This window comes from Protopterus annectens, chromosome 8.part1 (assembly GCF_019279795.1).
Source record: "Protopterus annectens isolate FY-2018-M chromosome 8.part1, PAN1.0, whole genome shotgun sequence".
In the NCBI taxonomy this organism is placed as follows: domain Eukaryota; kingdom Metazoa; phylum Chordata; order Ceratodontiformes; family Protopteridae; genus Protopterus; species Protopterus annectens.
The window spans coordinates 359,480,422-359,504,921 of NC_056742.1; the positions used below are offsets into that span (position 1 = coordinate 359,480,422).

Consider the following 24,500-nt stretch of genomic DNA (forward strand, 5'->3'; position numbering starts at 1 on the left):
TCCCTGAGGTGTTGCCCGACTGCCCACCCTTGGAGGCAGTCGGGGGAAGAATTTCGCTGTACCCAGTAGCCTAGCAATCCCTATCACAAGAGAAGTGGGTACAGTCGATCATATCCGAGGGTTACAAAATCCCCTTCGAAGGTTTCCCGTACCTCTACAATCCCTTCCAGACATCTCACCCGGTCAAAGGGATTTGGCAAGACAGGAAGTTTCAAAACTCCTGGAAAAAAGAGCCATCCAAACAGTGCCGGCAGACCAAGTAGGATCCGGCTTCTACTCAAGATTCTTTTTGGTCCCCAAAAGGACGGGAGATTGGAGACCAATACTAGACCTAAGCAGACTAAACAAGTCTGTCAGAAAGGCAAAGTTCCGGATGGTCACGCTGCAATCCATTCTGCCCTTTCTGGGCAAGGACAACTGGATGTGCTCTATAGACCTTCAGGATGCGTACTATCACATAAAGATTCACAGACGCTCCAGAAGGTTTCTCTGCTTTTGGCTGGGAGCCAGTCATTACCAATTCAGAGCACTGCCCTTTGGCCTCACTTCAGCCCCCAGAGTGTTCACCAAATGCATGGCAGTGGTCACAGCTCATCTGAGATGTCGAGGATTCCAGGTGTTTCCTTATTTGGACGACTGGCTCCTCTCCGCCACCTCCAAGCATCAGCTTCTTCGGTCCAGAGACTACACCCTACAGCTTTGCAAGAGTCTAGGAATTTCGGTAAATTTCGAAAAATCCTCTCTGCTGCCTTGCCAATCTATCACCTTTATAGGCGCAGAGTTAAATACCATCAAAATGTTAGCCAGGCTAACAGATCAAAGGATTCTGGACATCCAGAAATTTGTTCAGCTTCTGTTACAAAGCAACAAGATCAAAGCCAGGTTTGTCTTGAAAGTTCTAGGCCTAATGGCTGCAGCCATTGTTCTTCTTCCACTGGCTCGCTTCCACATGCGTCTCCTGCAGTGGATGTTATTCACGCAGTGGTCGTACCACGATCTGCCCATGAGATACGAGATCTTAGTGACACAGTCTTGCAGGGCTCATCTACGATGGTGGATATCTTCCCCTCTTCTTCATCAGGGCCGACCCTTTGTTCCCCCTCCTCCAGTTGCCACAGTCACCACGGATGCCTCTCTGATCGGGTGGGGGGGGCATTATCAGGGCAGGATGGTCCACGGGACGTGGCAACCCATAGAATACCACCTGCACATAAATGTCCTGGAAATGAGAGCAGTGCTTTTAACGTTGCAAGCCCTCGACGACTTTCTTCCCACAGGGACTATTGCAGTACAGACGGACAACATGTCCGTGGTCTGGTACATCAACAAACAGGGCGGAACCAGGTCCTATCCTTTATGTCGAGAGGCTCTCAGACTTTGGCAATGGGCGATCTCTTCTCAGCGGTTTCTGATAGCAACGCACATCCCCGGCAGGTCCAACCTATTGGCGGACAGGCTAAGCAGATCTATTCTGATGCCTCACGAGTGGTCTCTCAATCAATCTGTAGTGGATCAGATTTTTCTGAAGTGGGGCACCCCTTGTTGCGATCTTTTCGCTACCCCTCAAAACAGCAAGTGCCCAAATTACTTCACACTATTTCCTCTTCCAGGCCAACCCTTGAGAGACTCTCTAACCCAGGATTGGCCTCGGGGACTTCTTTATGCTTTTCCTCCCTTTCCATTGATTCCACAAGTCATTCAGAAAGCCACCGTTTTGAGAGCCAAATTGATCCTCATTGCTCCATATTGGCCTCGACAAATTTGGTTTCCATCTCTACATCATCATCTTCTGGTGCAGCCCTGGCATCTGGACCCAGTTCGGATCTTTTGATCCACCAGTCGGGTCAGCAGCACGGGCCATTCATTCTCTCAACCTCACTGCTTGGTTGCTCCACTTCCTTCCCTAGCCAGGCTTCCAATGATTTCTGACTCAGTCAGAGACATTTTAGTTTCTTCTTTAAAGTCGTCCACTAGAACTGTTTATGCTAGCAAGTGGCGACGTTTTTCGATTTGGGCAAACGCCAGAAATATTGATCCTTTCACCGCTCCTGTACATTCTGTTTTGGATTTCCTGGCGGAGGTTTTTCATTCGGGATCTTCGTCATCTACAGTCAAAGTACAACTGGCTGCTATTTCCAAGTATCATGTTGGCTTGCATGACAATAACATCATGTCTCATAGGTTATGCAAAGCCTTTTTAAGAGGAGTTTTTCTCCTCAAACCGCCTGTGAAACATCCTCCTCCGCAATGGGATCTAAACTTAATGTTGGCATCCCTAATTCTATCTCCTTTCGAACAGTCTGCTACGTGTTCTTTGAAGTTGTTGACATGGAAAACTATATTTTTACTGGCTGTTACTTCTGCAAGAAGAGTTTCTGAGATTCAGGCTCTCTGTATTCGTTCACCTTATCTGGTTTTTCATAAGGATAGGGTTTCGCTCAGAACTAACCCTTCCTTTCTTCCCAAGGTTGTATCTCAAGCCAATATTAATCAATCTATTGATCTACCAGTTTTCTTTCCTAACTATTCTGACAGAGCTGAACAGAAGCTGCATTTTTTGGATGTTCATCGTCAGCTCAGGTACTACTTGCATAGGACTAAACAAATTAGAAAATCAGACCAATTGTTTGTCTCCTATGCAGAAAACAGGTTAGGTCTTCCAGTTTCTAAAGTGACCATATCTAGATGGTTGACTTCCACCATTTCCTATGTGTACTCTCTAAGGGGCAAACAACTACCTTCTAAGCCAAAAGCACATTCGACCAGGAGTCTATCCACCTCTGTAGCCTTTCAGGATAGACTTCCCATTGACACTATTTGTGCAGCAGCTACTTGGGCCACGCCTCATACCTTTGTGTCTCATTACAAGTTGGATTTGGCCTCCAGAGATAGGGCCAGTTTTGGTTCCACAGTTCTCAAGAGTCTGTTCCATTGAGCCACCCGGGATACAGGTGCTAGGGACGCGGTCCCATCCAGCAAGAATGAAGGCGAGATTGACAACTTAACATTTAGAAGTTATGTACCTACCATAACGTTCCATGTTAGTTGTCTTCTCTCGCCTTCTTTCTTGCATCCCTCCCTCCTTCCCCCTGGCCTGGACAGATCTTGGAGAGTTCCTATTAGATTGCTTCCTCTGGAGCATTGTTATGAGGACTTCTTTTAGGAATCATGGTTCCTAATTATGTTAGGATAAGTCTTTAGCAGGGTCAGTTAGCTGCCAAACGAGATCTGAGGTAGTTCCGCCTTGCATCATGGGATATAGGGTTGCCTCGAGCTGGTAAAAGGAGTTCTCAAGCTAAAGCAAGTGCCGAGTCAGAGCCGAGGATCGGCTCCGAACCCATCCAGCAAGAAAGAAGGCGAGAGAAGACAACTAACATGGAACGTTATGGTAGGTACATAACTTCTAATTTTTGGGTATATATATATATATATATATATATATATATATATATATATATATATATTATAACAACGAATGATTAGATGATCAAATGTTGTTATATCGACCCCTAAATCTTAAACTCATAATAGCGAACAACCAGAACAGCAATTTTTTTCCCAGGGAAAAAAATTGCTGTTCCCAAAAAAAAAAAAAAAAACACTAAATAAAGTAGGGGAGCTTTGCCCCCCACACCCCCCTACTTAAATATACCAACTCTGAGAACGCACTACAGTGGAGGAAACGGCACAACCCAGACAGCCGGCCCAGCAATTTCTTTCCCTGGGAAAAAATTTGCTGTTCCGGCCATTCGATATTTTGCCGGAACGACATTTGGTGTTCAACCTAACAGCGTTGGATTATCTGATCGTTCGCTGAACTAAAGTAGTTCCAGTTTTTTTTTTTTTTTTTTTGCATTACGGACTAAAGTGTTCAGTCTTTTATGGTCTCTCACTTCCAAGAGTGAGCCATCTTGCATTTTCTGATACTTGCATGACATCTTTACATAATATCGAGTGCTTGCTGTGTCTAAATAAAATTCTTAAGGGTAAAATGGCTCTCCAGGTGCTTATTTTTTGGTTTTAGTTTTGAGATGAATATTGGTACCTTTTCCTCCTTTGGAATTTTATTTGTGGTGATTTTGGAGGATGGATGGGCTTATGGTTTCACCCAAGGCTATTTCAATCGGAAATAGCAGTGGCAGAGCTTTAGAAACTCTCATTGGAAGAATGACACAGCTAATGGAATTGCTTGAGCCGATTTTCCACTCATTGCTTAGAACCGCCCCTGATTCTACAATACCAGGAAATCAGGAGGCGGCATCTTGTAAGTGTGGTAATGGCAGTCGCAGTAACCAGCATGGTAATGGTGGCTTTACATCGCAGAATTTGGGAACATTTGATCCAAAACGAGCACCAGAATGATTAAATACAGGGGAAGCCGCTTCAACGAGTGGTGTTGGTGATGGACGGAGTAGAGAAGGTTCGCTTGGAAATAGAGATGACTGTGAACCTAATAATGGTTTGTTAATTAATACAGCACAAACTACTGTGAATTTAGAGACTTGGCTTAATATGAGCATAACATTTGATAAATCTGTGCGGTTAAATGGGGATGTTTATACAGACACTTTTGCCAATAATTTACTTAAATTGAATGATTTATTGTATAAATTTAAAGTATTAAATGTAGACAATGAATATCTTAAAGATTGTTTAGACAAAAAAAATGTACTGAAAGGGCTGAGAGTTTACAGGTATCAGAACAATGTAGAGGAAGGTTTGGATTTTCACAAAGAACTTGATATATTTGATAATTGTGGTTTTAATATTTTATGTGACACTAAAAAACAAAATAAGACAATGGCAAATATAAATTAAAGAATTAATAGAATAAATAACTGCCTGCTGAATGACTTATTGTTTACTGTGGACGGGGGAAAAAAGGAAGTATTTTGATTTGAGAAACCAAATTGATGACAGAATTAATATTATTATTAATAGAAAACAAGGCATAATGGATACACTATTTTCAACTATAGTAATTTGGACATTACAGAAGAATACTTTAATTTGTTTGCAAAGGGTTTTAAATTTGTACGCAGAAGGAAGTGTGAGATTAGCAAATTGCTTATAGACCTTAAAATGTTTATTCGAAATAAAAATATGGAATTGATATTTAAGCAAAACAACACTGTAGAAGGGAATTTAAGGAAAAAGAGTACTTGGAACCCTCCATTACACCCCCAGTTAAAGAACTTCAAAAATCTGGTTGAGAATAAACTCAGGAAAAGGGTTTCTAATAACAAAACTTGGTCAAAGTTACCCAAAGAAGAAAGTCTTATTTTGAATACACCTAGAGAAAATAATTCATTAGGGTAATGAAACCAGACAAGGGTGGAGGCACGGTCATTATGGATTATATAATTTATGAAAGTAAAATGGAACCCCTTCAGGATGAAATTAAGTATTCCAAAGTACCAATTAATGAGATACACATTGCTTACAAGAAAATATTTATTGGTTTAAATGATTTGTTATTAGGAGGAGTAATAGATGTGGAAACATTTAATTTTTTGTACAACAAAGAGCCAAGAGTTCCTAGTATTTTTGTATTCCCAAGATCCACAAAAATATAGCAGACCCACCAATGAAACCGATAGTGGCAGCTAGTCAATCAGCCACTGCACCAGTAGCCAAATACTTGGATGTTAAATTAAAAAATGCCTCCCTAAGTTCCCAGAATATACTTAAAGATTCATGGGATTTCCTTAGAAAAGTAAAGACTGAGTTGTTTTCTGACCAGTTGATATTTGTAACTATCGATATAGTTGATTTGTTCACTTCCATTCCTCATAGTGAAAGGTTGGAATTTTTGGAAGAGGGACTTAGGAAGTGTAAAAAAATTTGATGATAAAGATATACATTTGACAATTACATTAATGGAAATGGTACTCAAATACAACTTTGTCTACTTTGAAGGCGAGTTCTTCTGTTAGGAAAAAGGTATAGCAATGGGAGCAATGTGCGCACCAACTTACGCTAATTTGTTTCTTTCATGTTGGGAACAAAAATATATTTCCACTCTATATACAAGGATTACTGGGTCCTATATAGTCGGTTTTTAGATGACACCTGTATCTTTTGGATAAGGGGGTAAGGATAAGCTCAATGAATTTGTGAACTATATATATTCAACTACCAATTTTTTGAAATGTACTTATAATTACAGACAATTTACTGAATATTTAGATGTAAGGATTAGAAAGGACAAAGAAAACAAAAAGTTTAAATCAGAAGTTTTTAGGAAAGTTACATATTATAATTCATTTTTACACTTTCAAAAGTGCAAATCCCTTTGCTCAGAAGAGTATTGTCAAAGGTCAACTTGTCAGGGGTAGTAGGATGACCTCAGAAGATGATGTTTTTGAAAGAAGTTCACCTACTAGAAAATATGTTTTTAGAAAGGGGTTACCTTGCTTATATGATTAAAGAAGTGATTTTACACAGAAGGGACAGATTTTCTCCTATTCTAGGAGCAGAAGACATTAACGCATGAAGTGAGGAGATGAGCAGTAAAAACCATGGTTATGAAAATGTGTCTGTTCTTGATTATAGTGGCGACACAAATGTTGTTATAGAATCATTGAAAGAAGAATGGGATAGATTCAGCAGTTTATCTGATTTGAATCTCCAGTTTGACATACCTTTAAGGTTTGTTTTTAGAAAAGGGAAATGTATAAAAAGTATATTGGAAAATAATAACCATACTAAAGGAAATAAAAAAGTTGGAACTTTTAAATGTGGATCTTGCCCACAAGGTCCCTACATTCTTAATAGATCTGAGGTACATGTCTTTAGTCACAATAGATGTATTGCCTCTAAGGTATACTCTAATTGTGAATCTAAAGGAGTAGTTTACCTTGTGACCTGTGAGAAATGTGAAGGTTTTTATGTGGGGAAGACAGATGTTTAAGGAGGAGAATTTATGAACATCTATATGACATTAACAAATGTAATAATAAAAATGCTTTATTTAAACACAGAGAGAAATGTGGGCAAGCAACTTTTAAGTTTTTTTGTACTAGATGAGGTTCAAAGAGATGGCAGAGGGGGACCATGGGAAACACCAATTAGAATACCAGGAAGTATATTGGCAGTTGATTTTAGAAGCCAACAGATGGCCCGGTTTAAATGACATGGTATCTCTGGCACCAGTTTTGAAATTGAGTTGCTAAACTGTAAACCTTTACATGTTTTAGTATCAATAAAAAGTTTTAATGCAAGTATAGTGTCTTGGTGTTTAGGTATTTCATATACTTTTATACATTTCATCTTTTTATTTTACTTATCCTTTAGTATTTTATATATATATATATATATATATATATATATATATATATATATATATATATATATAGATATAGATATAGATATAGATATAGATATAGATATATATATATATATAGATATATTTTTATATATATATATATATGTTTATATATATATATATATATAGATATATATATATATATAGATATATATATAGATATATATATATATATATATAAAAACTTTAAAACCTAAGAGGATGTATTTTCCCATTTAGGGTATTGGCACACTAATTTATGTATACACATACATATATTTATACATTTACATAGGTGTCTTAAATTAGAATTTAGAGTTAGGGAATTTTTAAATTATTGGTTTTAATCAAATGTACATGAAATGTGTGTTTTAAAATGTTTTAGCATTTTTAGTTTAGTTTACATTTTAATAAGTGTATTTATAAACTATATATATTTGTATCAAGTGGTTCTGGGGTAGCACTTTAAACTGTTTTATAATTGATGTTCAATTATTGGCTGGAATTAATTATTGACTGTAGTATATAATGCTGAGTTTGTAAGCTTGTCATTATTCTGATGAAGTTACGGATGAAAACATACTGTGTATTGGTGTTTCAGCATTTATTTTGAGTGCTTGCTGTGTCTAAATAAAATTATTTCGGGGTAAAACGGCTATCCAGGTGCTTATTTTTTGGTTTTATCTTTACATAATATCTTCAAGGTGATGGTGAAGCCACAACATTTCTTTGCACTCAACAGGAGGAAAACAGGGAACCAATCCTGAACAGAATTCCTGTCCACAGGATCACGTGATGTGCAAACATACACCCCACATGCATAGTATGGACCATTTAAAGCTCTCTGGTTGATCTATCAGCCTTGTTTCTTTGTTTTGGTATTTGTGAGGTAAATAGTGTCCATCATAACACCCTACGAGAGTTTAAAAGTTCATATATCTGCATGTGGTTGGAAATGGTGTGGAAACTAGAGTATCAAGCCAAAAGTAAGATCCATTGAGGATATGCAGCCTCTACACAGATGCACTTCGGTCCGAAAACGGGGAAAAAAAAATGCTGTGAGGGAGAATAATAGCTATTCTGTTTCCAGTAAAAATTGAGCTCTGCTGCTGCTAGTCTGATTGTAATAATGATGAAGTCATGACTGTGGTCCGAATATTTAGTTCTTTATCTTTGTAAATCCTCCTCCTTATCTTTATTATCACCAGTCGTGTTGTTCAAACTTTATATTCATCAACTACTTTTGAACTTGATTAAAAACTTCAAGTTCTTTATCTGTTTGACATCATTCAATTTGCTCATCTTTAAACTTTAAACCCAACTATACCTTCTGGTGATAGGTTAATAGCCTCTCAAGGCTCCCTCTTCTGAGGTCATTTACAGTGGTTGATCTCTCTTATACTTAAAAAACACAGTGCAGTGTCTTCATGACCTCATGGTGTTAAATGTTTTTACTCAGTGCTCATACCTCCATAAATATTGATGTGAAGTTGTCCTATCTCGCCTTCATTCTTGACTGATTGGTTTGGAACCGGATCTGTTCCAACTCAGCCATTTACTAAAGCTTGAGATCTCCAAATAGCTCGTGGCTCACTCCCTATCCCATGATGCTCTAGTGCCTTCCCCAGGTCTCATTTGACACTGAAACAGATCGGGTGATTCATCAAGCTCCGACTAAGTGGAAATTATCTTTTTTGAAATTTCTTCTTTCTAAATAATTAATAGTTTAGCTTTATTAGTAAATATTTAAGTCTTTTGCTTGCACCTATTTAGAGAGCGTGTTTCTTCTTATATTTAATGTGTTACCTCCCTTTTTGCCGCTGATTTTATTAAGGCCTTTAAAACTCTCCTATCCCATTTGAAGTGTATTTAGCATAGATATACTGTGATTTTTCTTATAACAGTTGAATTTCAAAACTGTAGTAGTCAAAATAGTAGAAGCAGTTATGATTTTTCTTCCTGTCAGTTGACAGGGATCTTTATTATTTTATGCGTGGTTTGCATAGTTAAATATTTTATACTTTTATAGAAGTGTGTGTTTTCTTTAAATTAGTGCATTTTAGTTAGAGAGCTATAGAGCCCATTTTTAGTTAGAGGACTGTCCTTTGTTCTTCTTGTGTGACTGTGGATTGTTCTAGAGTGATGTCTAAGCAAGCTAAAGAAATAAAACCCTCTGGTTTTAAAAAGGGCCCTAAGTGCGCACAAAAAATGTTTGTTATGGATGGACACACGGAATGTATTTACTGCCTGGGGGCAGTTAATTTACAGGAGTCGTGCTCAATATGCCACTCCTTTAGCTCTAGAATTCTTCATGAGAGGAAGAATAAACTGATATTGAAAGGTGTACTAAAATCCTCCTCTTCAGAAGCCTTAGAACAGGGTCAAAGCACTCTGGAAAAGTCCATTTTTTTGACCCATAAATCAGAAAAGATTTCAAAAAGGTCATCCTCCTCTTCCTCGGAAAGGTCGAAACCATCAAAAAAAGTTGCCTAAGATGTCTCCAGTAGTGTCTAAACCTGTTGATTCTGAGAGACCTTCCACCTCGGCTCCATCTGTATCAGAGCCGATGGTGTTACAAGTTAGGACCTGGTCCCCTGATCTGGAGCCGGTATCTCCAACTTTAAGGTCACCTTTCTTACAGTCTACAGCATCTCCAACTCCCTCCTCTCAATCCTCCAAAAGCCTTTCTGACTATCATGTGGACCGTGTGCTGCAGAGACTTTTGATGATACTGGCGCTAGCCAAAATTTTGTCGGAATGAACCCAGAAGATTTCAGAGCTGACAAGACCTGTCCCTTTAACATCGATTCCTCCTCCGACCCGAGCTGTTGCTTCATAGCTGTAATGTATGGAGCTGATAGTGGTGGAACCGTTGGAGCCGAGACCTGCTCCAGGATCTTCAGTTCCAACTGCTCCGACTACCTTGGGTGCCATCTGAGAAGTCTAATAGCTGACATTCTCCAGTCAGGCCCAGAGAGGACAGTCAGGCTGAGTTTTTATTGGTTCCAAACTTGCCTCTCAGGGACTCTGCTGGCATGAGTTTGGCTCCTACCCCAGCCTCAGAGCCAACCCCCATGGTGCCGGGGAGATCTTCTGATTCCTCTGAATCAGGAGTCTCATCAGACCATGGGCGGAGAGCTTTCATGGCTATGAGGAGAGCACTGTCCCTACGGGTATCCTCACTGTCAGGTCCAACCATTCTTTCCCCAAAAGCACCAGTGTCCATCTCTGCATGACTGATTCCACAGAAGCATAGAGACCCGAAGTCTCTAGATGCCACAGTGGGCAAACCCTTCTCTTCCAAACCTCTATGGGATGCCCTTCTGAAGAGGTCTTCGGAAGACATTATGCAAGAGGAAGCATTTGGACTCCCCAGAGGAGTCAGTCACATCTGATGTGGACCTTGATGAATCAGAAGGCTCCCCACGGTTGCCCTCTGAGGATATTTCCTTTTGCAGGCATCCTAGAGATCCTTAAGCAGAGAGGTGGCTGGAAGCCCATTACCCTTTCTGACAGAGTCCATCTACTTGAAGGCTTCTGGGTCTCACCCTTCCACCACTTGGGTGTCTCCTCCTTTTAATGAGATCATGGAGTTAGTTTGTTGAAAGGAATGAGAGTCTCCAGACACAGTGGATCCTGTCCCTAGGAGGCCAAATAAATTTATTACATTCCTGGAAGACGAGACATTCCTGACAAAAGGTGTTCCAGTAGATGCTATGGTGGTGGTGGTGGCCACCAAAAAGGAGTTCTCAGAAACCTCCACGTCTGTCCATCCCCCAAACAAGGAGTTGCATACGATGGACCGATACGAAAAGCACATGTTTTTTTTCAGCAACCTTTACACTCTGGTCCCCGAATTATATCTTATCCATTTCACTAGGTTACAGATAGATCATCTGAAGGAGCTTGGAGACACTCTCCAGGGTTCAGTAGCTGCGGGAGTGTGGGGGTAGCAGATAAGGTATTTTCCCAGCTCTCAACCTTCAATTCAGTAGTCCTCATCCATGAGGCTTGTTTCTTATGCAGCCGATGGAGCGGGTAGTTCAGCAGGTTTAGGAATTGTCCTTAAGAGACAATCTTGGATGCGCATGTGTAACTTTGCGGAACCCTTCAAGTCATCCTTTAACACCCTCTTTGGCTCATCCTTGTTCAGATCTAAGTCAAAGAAACCCTAACAAGGTGTGATCAGGAATGGAAAACTCACTTTGCAATCAGAGTCAGTTTTTCCACACCTTCTAGTCCATATCCCAAAGGTCAAAAGGGAGGAAAAATGTGGTTTCAAAAATCAGAGTTTTTCAAGACACACGTGGTGAGCCTTCCCCCAGAAGGAGAAGGGGAAGCAATAATGGAAGATGCCAACCATGTGGCAGAGGGTTCTTTGGCAAACCCTTTTCAGTGCTTTTGAAAGGAGGCCCATCTGTCTCTTTCTGGAGGCAGTCAGGGGTTGATTATCTTTGTACCCAGATGCCTAGCTAAAAATAACAAAAGACAAATGGGTACAAAGTATCATATCCAGAAGTTACTCTATACCCCTTTCCATGCCAGCCCCACAAATGAAAAGATCCTGGATGTTCCATCCAGTCACAGGGGACAAGCAACCATAGAAATTCAGAAGTTGCTAGAAAGAGTCATTCAACTGGTCTTTGCAGGCCAGAAAGGATCCGGGACTTACTCAAGGTTCTTTTTAGTTCCAAAGAAAACAGGGGACTGGCAACCCATACTGGATCTCAGCAGACTGAACAAATCTGTAAGAAAGACAAAGTTCCAGATGGTTGCATTGCAGTCGATACTTCCCTTTCTGGGAAAAGACAATTGGATGTGCTCTATAGACCTCCAGGATGCGTACTACCACATAAAAATGGACAGGCCATCCAGGAGTCATTTGCACTTTCAGCTGGGAGCAAGACACTACCAATTTTGAGCTGTATCCTTTGGCCTCACTACAGCCCCCAGAGTGTTCACCAAATGCATAGCAGTAGTTACAGCTCACCTGAGATGTTTAGCATTCCTGGTGTTTCCATGTCTGGACGACTGGCTCCTAACTGCACCACCAAGCATCTACTAATGGAAGCAAAAGACACCACTTTGAAACTCTGTGCTCATTTAGGGATTGCAATAAACTATGAAAAATCTGCCTTATTGCCATCTCAACATATCATTTTTATAGGTGCAGATTTAGATACCACAACAATGATAGTAAAGCTTCCACCAGAGAGAGTACGGGCCCTTCGAATATAGGTTCTAGATCTTCTCTTCAAAACAAAGATGCAAGCGAGGACAATTAGTGCTAGACACCATGGCAGCAGCAATAAATGAAATCCCCTTAGCATGACTGCACATGACAATTCTTTAGTGGCTTCTATTCACCCAGTGGTCCATGCAGGAACTTCTAATGTCGCACCATATAATGTTAATGGAATCTTGCAGGAGATACATTCATTGGCAGCTCCACTCCGATCGAGTGACTTTAGGTCGACCTTTTGTTCCCCCATCTCCGATAGCCACAGTGACCATGGACGCTTCCCAGATGGGGGGGGGGGCATTATCTGGGAAAAACAGCCTAAGGCACTTGGCAGGATCATGAGGTCCATTTGCACATCAGTCTCCTAGAGATGAGACCAGTGCTTATGGCGTTGCAAGCATTCCAAGACTCTCGTCCGATAGGAACGATTGCAATCCAGACAGACAATATGTCAGTCGTATGTTATATAAACAAACAGAGGAACCAGATCTTACCCCCTTTGTTGAGAGGCCCTGAGAGTATGGCAGTGGGCAACTTCCTCCCAATGCTTTCTAGTAGCAGCACACATCCTGGGGAGATCCAACATGATAGACAAACTCAGCTGAGCAATTCTGATGCCCCACGAGTGGTCCCTGAACTGAGAAGTAGCGAAAATGATTTTCTGCAGATGGGGCCAGGCTTGCTGCAATCTTTTTGCCATGTCCATGAACACAAAATGCAGCAGCTGTTTTGCCCCAATTCCCCCTTTGGGGGAGTCCCCAAGGAAGGCACTTGTGCATGATTTGCCCCCGGGTCTTCTCTACGCTCTCCCTCCTTTTCCATTAATACCCAAAGTTCTTTAGAAAGACAGCTTATTGGGAAGAACCTTAATACTAATAGCCCCTTACTGGCCTCATCAAATTTGGTTCCCCTTCTTGCGCCTCATCTTCAGGAGGAGCCTTGTATTCTGGAGCCAGTGCCGGATCTTCTGACCCATTCGTCGGGAGCTCCCCATGCATCTCTTCAGACCCTCAATTTGACAGCTAGGCTGCTCCAATTCCAAACCTAGCCAGGCTACAAAACTTTTCACCTGCGGTACAACATATCCTGATTCCTTCTCACAAGACGTCTATGAGAAGATTATATCTTAGTAAATGGAATTTCAGTCTGGGCCTTAGAGAATCATATTGACCCTTATTCAGCACCTTTGTCTTCCATTCTAGAATTCTTAGCAAAGCTTTTTAATGAGAGAGCAGCTGCAGCAACTATTCAAGTTCAATTAGTAGCAATTTCAAACTTTCATTTTTGGAACGAAGCACCAAATGTAGTTTCCCCACAGACTTTCTAAAGCTTTCCTGAGAGGCACTAACCTGTTGAGACCACCCATAAAACCACCCCTTCCACCATGGAATCTAAATTTCGTATTATCCCATATAATTCCGTATAATTCTTCCCCCCATTTGAACCTGCATCATCATGTCACTTAAAGTTCTTTCCTAGTGGCTATCACTTCAGTGAGGAGGGTTTCGGCTTTACAAGCTTTATCTATGAAACCCATGTGTATGCTGTTCCACAATGACAGAGTCTCACTCCGCACAAACCCTTCCTGTTTACCATAGTTATGTTCAGAATCCAACTTAAACCAGTTCATAGACCTACCTGATTTTTTCCCCAAGTATGGCAATAAGGCAGAATATATATTGCACCAACTTGATGTTCATAAACAATTACAGTTCTATTTAGATGAAAAGAATTCAGAAAAACTGACCAACTCTTTGTATCATTTTCGGACTGCAGAAAAGGTGCTTCAGTACCGAAAACTACTCTATCCAGATGGTTGTCAGACTGCATCTCATTCACTTATCAATCAGTAAACAATCAGCTGCCAGACAAAATAAGAGCTCATTCTACTAGAGCTGTTTCAACCTCCTGTGCTTTTCTTGCAAAATTACCTATCGGGACAGGGCCTTCTTTGGGTCCACTGTTCTGAAGAATGTTCTCCCGTGAGCCACCCAGGAAAAATGGTGCTAGGGACGCTGTTCCATCAGTCAAGAATGAAAGTGAGATAGGACAACTTCACATAAAGAAGTTGTGTACTCACCGTAACGTTCCATGTGAGTTGTCCATCTCACCTTCATTCTTGGATTTCACCCTCCTACCCCCAGCCAATGGTTTTTGGAGGATCTAGAGGTTCCTATTTGGGCATCTTATAGTCCTTGACCCTCTTCTTGACTTGTAAAATAATGACTAATCATTATGTATGTATATTAGTACACTAGCAAACAAGATCTGGGGAAGGCACTAGAGCATCATGGGATAGGCAGAGCCACGTGCTATTTGGAGACCTTGAGCTTTAGTAAACGGTTGTCCAAACCCATCAGTCAAGAATGAAGGTGAGATGGACAGCTCATATGGAACGTTATGGTGAGTGCATAACCTCTTTTTTATGACAGCAGCATCATTGGACTTTCTTTGACTAAATCTTCAACATATTTTGTTTAATGATTCCAGTTGCCTTATCTTACAATTTAGTATTATACCTAGTTTACAATAATTAATTATTCCATCCTTGTTGCAAGGTTCAAATTGATCCAAGCCTAAGGAACATAAAAACACGAGCCTATATTAAATAACACGTTATATTACTATCCTTCAAAATGTTTACTCAATTTTCTGATTTATTCTAATGTGTTTAACTTCTTCTGAAAAGCATCCTTATTTACTAACTCTAATCCTGTCTTACCTGAAGAAACAGACTACTGATACATACTGATACAAAGCATACATACTTTGCTGGCACTGTCCTCCAGTACTTAGCATATAGAGACGGGTTCCTATTAGATAACCGAAGACGCATTCTTTCGAATGCGTCTTGGTCAAACTTGAAAAGGCAAAATGATGAAGCGGCATATACATGAAATCTTTCTCTGGGAAAGAAATCACTTGGCCGTGTCCGTTACTTTTCCGTTTTTGTCACTGTAGTGCGATCTTGGAGTTGGTATATTTAAGTATGGGGGGCACAGCCCCCCACTTTGTTTTAAGTGTATTTTTTTTATTTTTTGGAACAACGATTTTTTCCCTTGGAAAACAAATTGCTGTTCTAAGCGTTCGAACTTGTAAGCTTTCGCTTACATGAGGTCGATGAATCATTGTTCGCTTTTCTAAACGTTCGATAATCTAATATAGACCCTATAGCGACATATAATCCAGAACTTTTATCACTGAACATTGTAATAACCAAACTGTCCTGGCAGCAAGCTATTTTGAATCATGACCCTGGCAGAGCTACTAAAGATTAGATTATCATTGCCTGTAGCAGTTTCTCCAATTGTACAGTTTTATATTACAAAATATTGGCCTTATACATGAGCTATACTTTCTCAATTCTCCTTTGCTATGTGCAAATACTTAAAAGCTTACAAACTTTCATATAAGTTTAAAAATAAGCTTTCTTACTGGAAACTGGCTTGGAATAGGTCTCAGCTGTTTAATTTTAGACTGAAGTTTTATTCTGTATTTGATTATTCTTCCTTTTTTAATTCTAATATAAAATCAGCAGCAGTTTATAAATTTGGGCACTCTAATCCTCCTGTCACTAGGAGTTTGGTTATTTGTTCATCTTTGGTTATACCTACATACAATAAATCTGTATAAACTGTTTTAGCATTTACTTGTTTGCTACAACTCAAATGTTAATAAAAGGAGTTTTAACAAAAAAAAAAAATTGGAAGCCAAAAGCAATGGTTTAGAAAGTAGCCCCAAAGGAAAAAAATAGATAAACATTTATCGTAGTCCAATGAAAGTTGCATCAAGAATGATCAAAACAGAATATCCATTTAGAACAAAAAGCGCTGCACTTAAATGCAGTTATTTAACTGGGAATAATAAGTTAACATAATTTGTTTACAGCAAAGAAGAATATGTGATAGTTCATTGAAGTTAGCAACGATTTCCAAAGGTCAAACTGCAGAACATAAAGTGGAATAAACAGGCATAGATGAGGTCTAGCAGATTTGGGTAGTATAGTGGTTGTGTGTGTGTGTAGTAATTTCTATTTTTATATATTCCATTCGTAACTAATCTATCCCCCTTTTATCCTTGGTAATTTCTATCCCCTAGTAGGCCCTTCTTTTCCCTTTAGGTGTGTGTGTGTGAAGGGTATGGCTGAAAGCCAGAAAACTACTTTTTCTAAGTATACTGAGTGTTGCCATAAGCTGTCGCCAGCAGATGGTCACACTCAATGCTTTCTTTGCTTGGGGGTTTCTCATCTTTCCTCAAGCTGCCAGATCTGTGCAGCTTTTAACCCCTGGGCCTTGCAAGATAGGAAGAACACGCTGATTTTGGCAGGTCTTCTACCTGCGGAATCAGTTTCTTCTTCCTCTTCTCCCTCTGTAGCAACAACCATGCCTGTAGTTGCCCAACCATCTGGCCCTCCTCCCCTGTCTGGGACTCACCCTCCCATCTCATCCCAGGGAGAGCGAGAGGCAAAAAAAGGACAGAAAAGAGAGAGAGAAAGAGAGAGAGAAGCCACAAACAGCGGGCCGAATTGGACCCCTCGGCCCCTCCAGCTAAGGTTCTCTCCTCTCCATTAAAGATTACTAAGCCTCCTTCCCCACAGCTCCATTCCCCATGCTTTTCTCAGGAGCTGAAGGAGGAGGCTCGACCACCTTCGAGGTCATCACATCGGTCTTCCTGGCTGGCTTCAGCGGCCTCTTCCAGATCTACTCGTAGCCTCTTGGAGGCAGATATGGACCAGATGATGCGTCGCTTCCTGCAAACTCAGCTGCAGATGGGAGTGTCACTGCCCCCCCCTCTGGGGGGAGTTCAACTCCACTGTTTGCCCAGATAGCGCCTTCTTCGATCCACTACCAGGTTTCAGAGTCTTCGGATCCGAGGAGCCTCAGAGTCAGGGAGTCGGCGCCGATGGTTATTGCTACCTCGACACCGGCCATGCCCTCGAGCTTATCAGATCCCTTTTCAGATCTGAGCTCTCTGAGCCAAGAATCGGATCCGAGGGGGTGAGTGTGTCTTCGGCTTCTTTGCGGTCGGAGCACACTGTCCACTCGGATCGAGTGCCTCAGCTCCAACACCGATCCATTCATCGGATCTGAGGGGGCTGGCCACCTGTCTTAGGGAGGCCGGTTCCCCATCAACATTCAACGTTGTGGAGAGGGTTCTCTCTAGAGGATCGAGACCCCTCACTCTTTCCTTGGGATCCGCCCCCGCTCAGCTTGGTTTGTCCTCCATCATCCAGTCCCAGGGACTACCTGTGTTGTTGATGCCCCAGCCAGTTCCCCTGGAGGAACATGAATCTGTTGGTCAACCTCCCTTGGACAGTCCCCCTGAGGACATCCCTCACAAACACCTGTGCAAAAGGAGGCAGTTGGACTCCCCGGAGTCCCTCACTGAGGATACCGATTTGGAGGAAGGTGAAGGTTCTCCCAAGTCACCCCCCGACGATGTCTCCTTCGGAGACATTATGAAAATGCTCCGCCAAAGGGGGAGGGGGCAGTCTGCCGAAAAAACCTTCCTCGGACGAGTCTGTATTCCTGGAGGCATTTGACATAGGCCCATCTACCTCTTGGGTGTCCCCCTCAGGATGACCCCTTGGTCAACCTGATTACCACCAGGGTGTGGAAGAAACCGGACACTGTACAGCCAATCCCCAGAAGGCCCAAATAGATTCTGAGCCACCCTGCAGACAAAGCTTCGTGGAGCAAGGGTTCCCCTGTAGATGCCATGGTGGTGGTGGCAGCCACCAAAAAGGAACTAGCTCAGGACAGTTCTTCAGTCCAGTCCACCCTCCTGACAAGGAGTCTCGAGCAATGGACCATATTGGAAAGCGGATGTTTGCTTCATCTACCTTCTCTATTAGGGCGCTGAATTACTTGGCCCATGTAATCAGACTGCAGCGGGACCTGGTTAAAGAGTACGCTGAGTCTCCCCCAGAGTCCATGTTGGCCGTGGATAAATGGACTTTCTCGGATCGTATGGCCGCTCTCAAATCAGTGTCTAATACGTCTATGCGGCTACTCTCCCACACAATGGAAGGAGCCGCTAGAGCTAGCGGGTCCGGTATAGCCTTAAGACATCATGCCTGGCTTCGGCTTTTGATTTTTTGGAACCTTTCAAGGCATTCTTCGTGAATGAACCCTTTGACGGGTCTACCCTGTTCAGGAAGACCGTCCGCGAGACACTGGTCCAGAGCGAGAAAGATGGGAAAATGCTGTCAGACGTCGGAATCTGCTTCTCTACCTCTCAAAGTTCCTTCTCCAGGAACCAGCGAGGGCAGAAGAAGATGTGGTTTCAGAAATCTCAGCAGGCCCGGAATGCTCAGGACTCCTTCTCCCCCAGAGGCAGAGGGGGGACAAGGTGGACACCAGCCCAGAGGCAGAGGGGGGTCCAAAGAACTTCGGGTCACGGGAACCCTTTTTCGATTGACCCATGCAGCAGCCCAGAGGGGTTGCCTGACTGCTCCTATCTGGAGGCAGTTGGGGGGGTGTTTTTCGAGGCACCTGGCTCAATGAGTCCATCATGACAGATTGCTGGGTGCTTCAGATAATATTCAGAGGCTATTCAATCCCCTTCATAAACAAGCCCCCATACTCGAGGCGCCTCCCAGATGTCCCACCCACTCAAAGGGAGGCCGCTGCTTTGGAAATAGAAAAGCTGTTAGAAAAAAGAGCCATCCAGCATGTGCCCCCAGACCTTTCCGGATCAGGCATCTACTCCAGGTTCTTTCTGGTGCGAAAACAGATGGGGGACTTAAGGCCGATTCTCGACCTGTCAGCAATTAACCTTTTCATTGCCAGGGAGAAATTTTGGATGGTCATGCTGCAGTCCATCCTGCCCCTCTTGCAGGAGGAGGACTGGATGTGCTCCATAGACCTCAAGGATGGGTACTACCATATTCTCATGGACAGAATGTCCAGTAGGTTTCTCCGCTTTCGGCTATGGGCCAGTCATTACCAGTTCAAGGTCCTACCCTTCGGTCTCACCACAGCCCCCAGGGTGTTCACCAAGGTCATGGCAGTTGTAGCAGCCCACCTGAGGCTCCAGGGCATACAGGTCTTCCGTACCTAGATGACTGGCTCCTCACTGTCCCCACCAGGCATCTACTGTCTCCTGCCAGGGACTTCTTCCTCCATTTATCATCCCAGTTGGGGATCACTATAAATGTCAAGAAGTCATTCCTCCAATCTGTTCAGATTATAGACTTTATAGGGGCCAGGATAGATTCCCTTCAGGTCAAGGCTTTCCAAACACCAGACAGACTTTACAGCATGACTCTACATGTACTAGCTCTTCTTCAGTCTCCTGCTCCCCCAGCAGAGTTAGTCCTGAGAGCTTCGGGGTCCATGCCAGCAGAGATCAATTTGATCCCTTATGCTTGCCTGCACATGAGGGTTTTACAGTGGACTTTGCAAGTCCAGTGGTCCATTCTACACCATCCACTAGACTTGCTGATTCCCCTCAGCAGGGTTTGCAGGAACTCCATGTGGTGGCTCCAATCCCTAGCCGTTTGGGAAGGATGAACCTTTGTTATGCCCCTACCCCAGGCCACAGTGACCACGGATGCCTCCCGCCTAGGGTGGGGGGCATTGTGCGGGCAGGACTGTCCAAGGCACATGGACTCAGAGACCATTCTGCATATAAATGTACTGGAGATGAGGGCGGTCCTTTTAGCGTTGCAGGCCCTTCATGCCTTCCTTCCTCTGGGGACTATTGTGATCCAGTCAGACAATATGTCAATGGTCTGGTATATCAACAAACCGGGGGGAACCAGGTCTTATCCTCTTTGCCAAGAAGCCATGAGAGTTTGGGAATGGGTGATCTCCACCAACCGCTTCCTGTTAGCATCGCACATTCTGGGTCGGTCCAACATTCTGGCAGACAAATTGAGCAGATCTATCCTCTCCCCTTACGAGTGGTCTCTGAATGTTTCCATAGCGGAACAGATCTTCCTCAAGTGGGGTCAGCCTTGCTGCGATCTCTTCACATCTCCTTCCAACACAAAGTGCAGCAAGTTTTTCACTCTAATTCCTCCTTTAGGAGAAGCCCCCAGAGACACTCTAGTCCATGCTTGGTAACCTGGTCTTCTTTATGCGTATCCACCACTTCCGCTGATGACCACATTTTTGCAGAAAGCTCGTCGGTTGGGGACCAAGATTATCCTCATAGCCCCATTCTAGCCTTGTCAAGTCTGGTTCCCCTGCCTATGGTCTCATCTCATAGCTCCTCTCTGGATCTTGGATCCCATTCTGGATCTGATTTCACACCCCTCTGGAATGGCCCCTCTGAACCTGGATGAGCTCAAGCTCTCAGCTTGGCTGATCCAGTTCCCTTAGTTGCCAGGACTCCTGGTATCTCTTCCCTAGTCAAGTCCATTCTGGTGGCGGCACATAAATACTCTACCGGGAAGATTTAAAATAGTAAAGGGAAACGTTTTTCCATTTGGGCTTCACATAAGAACTTGGATCCTTTTACCACTCCTATTCCAGCGGTTCTAGAATTCTTGTCTCATATTTTTCAGCAGAGGTCCAGTTCATCTACTGTAAAGGTTCACCTGGCTGCTATTTCCCATTTCCATATTGGGGACAACTTTGGTTCTCTTGCTGCTGCTACCAGAATTTGTAAGGCCTTTCTAAAAGGTACCTTTCTTTTGAGACCCCCCTATTAGAAATTCATCCCCACCATGGGACCTGACCTTGGTTCTTCAGGCGTTAGTCGTGCCTCCATTTGAACCCGCAGCTTCTGTTGATCTGAAGTTCTTGTCATGGAAGATGGCCTTTTTGGTAGCCATTACCTCAGCCAGGAGATTGTCAGAGCTTCAGGCTCGTTCTATCAAACCTCCATACCTTGTATTTCACAAGGGCAGGGTATCTCTCAGAACTAATCTCTCTTTTCTTCCCAAAGTTGCTTCAGAGACGAACATTAATCAATCCATTAATTTCCCAGTTTTTTCCCCAATTACGAGAACAAAGGGGAGTATAAACTTCATTTACTGGATTTTCACAGACAGTTACGTTTTTATTTACAACTTTTCGTCTCCTTTGCAAAATCTTTTCTAGGGAAACCGATTTCTAAAGTGACTCTTGCCAGATGGATTTCAAGTTGTATTCTTTTAGCATACAGAGAATCTGGCTTGCCAGAACCAATGGGAGTTCATGCTCATTCTACGTGTTCTATGGCAACGTCTGCTGCATTTTGGTCTAGAGTTTCCCTGGATGACATTTGTTCAGCGGCTACCTGGGCGTCCTCTCACCTTTATTTCTCATAAGCTAGATTTGGTATCTAGAGGAAGGGCTGCTTTTGGCTCTGCAGTGCTCCGGAATATTCTTCCTTGAAGGCCTCCCAAGATTTCGGGTAGCTGGGGACTCTGTCCCACAGGCTGCTGATCAAATGAAGTTAACTACTTCAGATAAAGAAGTTATGTACTCACCATAATGTTCCATCTGAGTAGGTAACTTAATTTGTCAGCAACCGTCCCTCCCTCCTTCCCCCTAACCTGAATAGTTATTTAGCTGAACTCGAGGTTTGGTTGCTCGAGTTTTGCTTTATTTCTGAGTCAGGTTTTTCTCAGGTTGTTAGTTTGTTTGTTGTTTGTGCAAGTGGCAAACACGATCTGAGGATTGGAAGGAGGTTGCAAGGTAGTATGGGTAAGGGGGTGAAGCTTGGAGCTCGGATCTTTAGCTTGGTATGCTGCTGGCTCGGATCCGTATTGGATCCATAACCCACAGGTTGCTGACAAATGAAGTTACCTACTCAAATGGAACGTTATGGTGAGTACATAACTTCTTTTTATTTCAAGGAATAAAACTATGGTAAATGATAAAATGTGTTATAAAGAACATGTTAGGTGCAAAGATTACAAATGAGATGGAAAAAGTATATACAGAAAGATAAAACTAGCTGAAAATATAAAAATGATGGTAATAAAATGTAAAGAGATACCATTGCATCTGTTGATGTACACAATTTTCTGGTGCAAGGCTGCAAATATGCAACATGTTTTAGAAGGCGAGGGTGCAATTAATTGAAAATATAAGACAGCAGTAAGACTGACATTAGGAATAGATGGTATCGGGATGATGGTTTGTAATTCAGCTTTATTTATATTTTGCAGTCTGATGTTGGTGGCAAAAAAGTGTCATTTTTGTTTCTTGAAACTTTGTGAAGTTTCTTGGAAAGGAACTGATGTTCATTTGATTCAAGACTTCTGTTTTCTGTCAAATTATATAGTGACTAAAGTGGTCATTGAATGGAATGAATAGAATAATTTTTATCTACGCCCATGGGATATAAATGAGTTTTATGAAAACCAGTTCTGTGACTCAAAACATACGGAGGCAGGTTGTCCTTAAGGACAGTTAAGTGGACTTACAAAAGGCATATTTTTTCTCTGTGCAGTTATGATCCCAGGCTACTCGACCCAGAGACCTCCTCCTGAAATTCCAGTTAGATGGAAGCATCCCTGAGTTTGTATCATCTCCTAAGTGACCCCACAGTTGCAGTCAGTCAGGAGCCACACAGCTAGTCTTCCTAAAATGTTAGAATTCCCAGGGCCATGTCTGTTTATGGTCATTCCAATAAAAGAGCTTAGAGAGACTTAATAGAGAATAAGGGGCTAAGTGCTGAGAATTGTGGCACTCCTGTGAATTCCTTTAGAACAGAGACAGAGCGTCATATTTTACAACTAGAGCTTTTCTGTTTAGAAATTCTACAAACAAGGTATGATCTGTGTACTGAAGCTTATAGTCAGCTGTTGGATTAGAATGGCTCTCTCCAGAGTAAGAGTTTTTTTTTTTTTTTTTTTTTACCTCAGAAGGCATTTATAAAAGTGGATTTGCACCATATTCTTTAAGAAAACCATGCTGGTATGGTGTGAACAAACATATTTGCATATATTATTTTCATTTACCTACATTTCAGAGATTCAGATCCATTGCCATAGTTAAAATAAGATGTTAGAAAGGAAGCCTCCCTTTTGAAACTGGTGGAATGACTAAGTAAGATGAGTTTTCATTATCTTGTAATTAAGTACTTGAGACATAAGCATGTATACACACACACACACACACACACACACACACACACACACACACACACACACACACACACACACACACACACACATATGAACGCTGAATAATTTTACATAAATACATTTTGTTAAGACAAGTGTTCACTTTGAGTTATGCTGTATCTAACTTGTGTAGACTGACCATAGCATTGTTCTGGGTTATTTTTCATTGGTTGTGTTTTTTTGACAATGGAGTTAGTATATACAGGTAAAGGGTCATCGGACAGAAACTTCAAATCAAGGATGTTGGGGTGATAATTCTCCATGTAGAACACTGTGTGTGTGTAGTATCACACTGTGTGTGTGTGTAGTATCTTGAGAGTGTGTGAGACTGTGTGTGGGAGTTTTTTTTCCCCCAGTTATATATAGTACTAGGGGGAGTGTGTGTGTGTGTGTGTGTGTGTGTGTGTGTGTGTGTGTGTGTGTGTGTGTGTGTCACTGGTGTATTACTTTAAATTTAGCAATCCCAAAAAGATATTTGTTTTGTTTCCTTTTGTGATCCTTCGTTTCAATGAAGTAGACACCTGTTGATTTTGTTCTGCTCTGCTACTCATGTAGATCATTTCTATTCAACTGTGTACATGGTGTGTGAAGTGCTGTTCTTTTATGCAGAGCAAAAATCTTTGGTGTGAGTACTCGATTCCTATAATCCATCTTGTACATCAACGTTACAGTAGTGTAACTCTCATACTCACTGCTCACAAAGAACTCCATATCTGAATCTGAAACCTATCAAAGATGGGTGCCTATTTGACATGCACAATAGAGATCCCTAGAACTTACTATCTTTATGAATGTATGGAGACATGTACCATACTCCAGGTTGTGATAAGCATCCCCTCTACACCAACACACAGAGACAACGGAGTTAGTATATGTAGGTAGAAATG

At 42.1% G+C, this 24,500-nt stretch overlaps 1 protein-coding gene across 1 annotated transcript in view; it reads left to right on the top strand.

The window, feature by feature from the left end:
• The window catches only part of LOC122810356 (putative sodium-coupled neutral amino acid transporter 8), a 755,867-nt gene that overhangs the window by 729,063 nt on the left and 2,304 nt on the right, over window positions 1–24,500 (top strand). The window lies entirely within an intron of this gene.